Source organism: Cryptomeria japonica, chromosome 10 (genome assembly GCF_030272615.1).
Source record: "Cryptomeria japonica chromosome 10, Sugi_1.0, whole genome shotgun sequence".
Taxonomy (NCBI): Eukaryota; Viridiplantae; Streptophyta; class Pinopsida; order Cupressales; family Cupressaceae; genus Cryptomeria; species Cryptomeria japonica.
In genome coordinates this window covers 710,917,840-710,921,105 of record NC_081414.1, presented here as the reverse complement: position 1 = coordinate 710,921,105, position 3,266 = coordinate 710,917,840, and positions in this window count along the sequence as shown.

Here is a 3,266-nt window from a genome sequence, read left to right as displayed (position 1 = left end):
ATCTCTTAGTCTACTGCAGAAGCAAAGTATGTTGCAGCTTTCATGAACTGCACTCAGACAATTTGGATGAAGCATGTATTAAATGGCTTCAAAGTTCCTTTATCTAAACCGGTAAGTATATTTTGTGACAATACTAGTGCAATTATTATCTCCAAGAATCTGGTTTTACTTCTAGAACCAAGCACTTTGAGCTTAAGTGTCATTTCTTGAGGGAAAAGGTTCAGAACAAAGAGATTGCACTGGAACATGTTTCTAGTCAGGAGCAATTAGCAAACATATTCACCAAGCCTCTCCCAAATGATACATTTATGTACTTAAGGGGTGAATTAGGGGTGTTGCCCCTTTAGGAGGTCAGCTAAAGGTATATGCTCCACATCAATCAAGTATTGCAGAGTCAAATTTTTCTTCAGGATTGATGTGTTGAAGGATGCTACTCCTCAGGGGGAGTAGCATAATGGAACAGGGAAGCTTGTGCCTCCACTTTGGCATCATTGTCAAAGGGGGAGAAGATGTGAAGCGGAGAAGATATCTACTGAAATTGGGGGAGAAGATGTGAAGTAGAGAGATATCTTTGAGTATTGCTATCAATGCCAAAGGGAGAGATTGTTGGCATTATGTGAACCAGTATAAGGACATAATAACATTGTATGTTGTCATTGATGTCAATATGCTAAAGAGGTGAGAACCGACATATGTGAGAACTGGTATCACACTGTGAATCGGTATTTGTGCCGAAGTGAAGCAGTATGTTTGTTCAAGGTGAACCGACATATGGTTATGGGAACCAGAAAATGGAAGCATTGTATAACTACCGGTTGGTAGTCTCAACTTTAGGGTTTCTAGTTGAAGTACCTCAAGCCTATGCGGCTCAACCGCCTATGCGGCTCAACCAATGACTTTGTGTGATAAGTTAGCATGGTAACGAAGAGCAGATCATCTTGCCATGTAAGCCTTGTGTGCGTGAAGCATCTTGCATGAAGGAGATTGTTCCTATCTACCTCAGGAATGTGAAAAGTCTGTAAAATGGTGATAATGTGTGATGGGTTATCAGCCACCATGAAATCGGTGGAAATGGGCAATGGAGAGTGTCTTGAGATTGGATCAAGAACTGTTGCATTTAATGTAGTGTTCTCAATAGTCAGGATTGAACCATTTGAATTCCTTGACCTAATAGGTTTAGGGTTTAGGGTTTATGCTACCGATCTATCTGTTTTCCTATAAAGTCGATGTTGTGTCTCTTTCTGAGGTGGTTGGCAAAAGTTGTGTGTGTGTATCCAAGAGAAGGGATACGTGATTCTTGCCAGACCAAAAGGAGAGAAGTGATACATGCAGAGTGTAAGTGTAGAAGGTGAAGAGGAGCTTAAGAGGATCTGCATTGGCATTGAGTGTTGTTACCAGATCATTGTAATACCTATTGATCTCTAACCACCTCAACAGTTGGAAAATCCCTTAACAGGGTAGCTTTAACCGGCTTGTTGTAAATCCTTTAACAGGGTGACTCAAAACAATTGAGTTCTTGAAATCCTCTAACAAGGTAACCTTTAATAGGGTTTAATCCTTAACCGGGTGATCCCTAATAGGATCGGTTCCTAATAGAACCTATTATATCAATCTTTAACCAGACAAGGCTCCTAACAGAGTGGACTTCTAAAGAGTTCAAAAACAAGCTTGTGGGTATTCATCCCCATCGTGATTTTTCCCTATTGGGTTTCCATGTGAAAAATATGTGTGTCATGTGTGATGTCTTCTTCATGTGTTGCTTTGTTGTCTTCTATCAAGCGGTGAATAATGTTGATCTAGTTGCTCATATGTATATCTTTGATGGTAGATTACTTGTTCATGTATTATGGTGAAATGGAAATGAAGTGTTAGAGTATATGAGAAGATAGGTATTAACTAATTTGTGCTTGTCTCAGTTATTCTAGGTTTTTGCCAGTTGTACTTGTAAAGCAAAAAATCGAACCCTAGGTGTCCCCCCCACTCCAAGGAGAGAGAAAGGAGGTCACTAGGATTGACGGTTTTCACTTAGGAGAGACTTTACATTCAAAAGAGGGGTTGAAACCCACAAGATCCAATCCTACACAATGCAGGACTAGATTCTAAATGAGTTTCAAGGGTTAAGACATTAAGGATACCCTCTTTTGTAAAGAATGTAGATAGAATGATTGAACTAGGAATGCATGTAAAGTAAGAAATATTCGCTTGTAGATAGAGATAGGGACACAGGATGAAGCTACAAACCTGAAATTAGCAGTAAAATGTCGAGACAATGTTGTCCTACAAATTTGAGCGAAAGTTGACGGGATGATGGCGCTCGGAGTGCACACGGTCCTCCAAAAAATCCACGAAAGGAAGGGGGATCTGTTCGTCTCTACACAAGGATTCCAGATCTTCAATTACAGCCGCGTACCTGCAACCTACACACAGAAAAGAGAGGATGATTGGGGGGTTAGGGATTAGGGGTTTTCCTTTAGGTCAAACCTTGGTTTTGGAATTAACCAAGAAATGAGAATGCTGTAAATGTAAGTGTTTGTAATGTAATCAAGTACTGATACCTTGTTGTAAGAATGTTTGTATTCTTACATGAGAAGGTGTAATGATGGTGTATGTTATATGTTGTAGGTGATATCCTCTTCAATGGTTGAATCCTTTTCTTGAATGCAACACCTAGCCTTGAATGGAGAATTAGAATACTCAATTGATTGAAGGAATGCTTGAATGCTTGAATGTTTGAATGTTTGCCTATCTCTTCCGCGTCTTGTACACATATGTTTTCCACCCTTTTTTTTCTTTCTCCTCTTTTCTGGGAGGGGAAATGTAGTTTATATACTTGTCAATTAGGGTTAGGATACTGATCTTTCCAACCTTAGGCTGACCTAGGAGCATTATTTTCCAAATTGCAAACTTGAAGACCCGATGCCCAATAAGAGATTGGGCCCAAAATAGGGCCAAGGACCAGGGCGCTGGGCGCCATGGTCCTGAGGGACCAGAGCGCTGGGCACCATGGTCCTGAAGGACCAGGGTGCTGGGTGCCATGGTCCCACCTCCTGGGATAGTAGTGTGCAAGAAGGATTAGGCCAAGGTGCAGAAAGGTGCAGTTTTTGATGTCGCAAACAGGTTTCGGGGTCTCCATTTAGCTTCAAAGTTGCGCCGCCATCATGAAGAACCAAATGTAGTTGAAATTGCAAGTGTCACAATTTTAGGATGCCACATTTAGCCCCCACTTTAGGAGGAGTATAAGCATACGCCCATACTTTCGGTAAAGT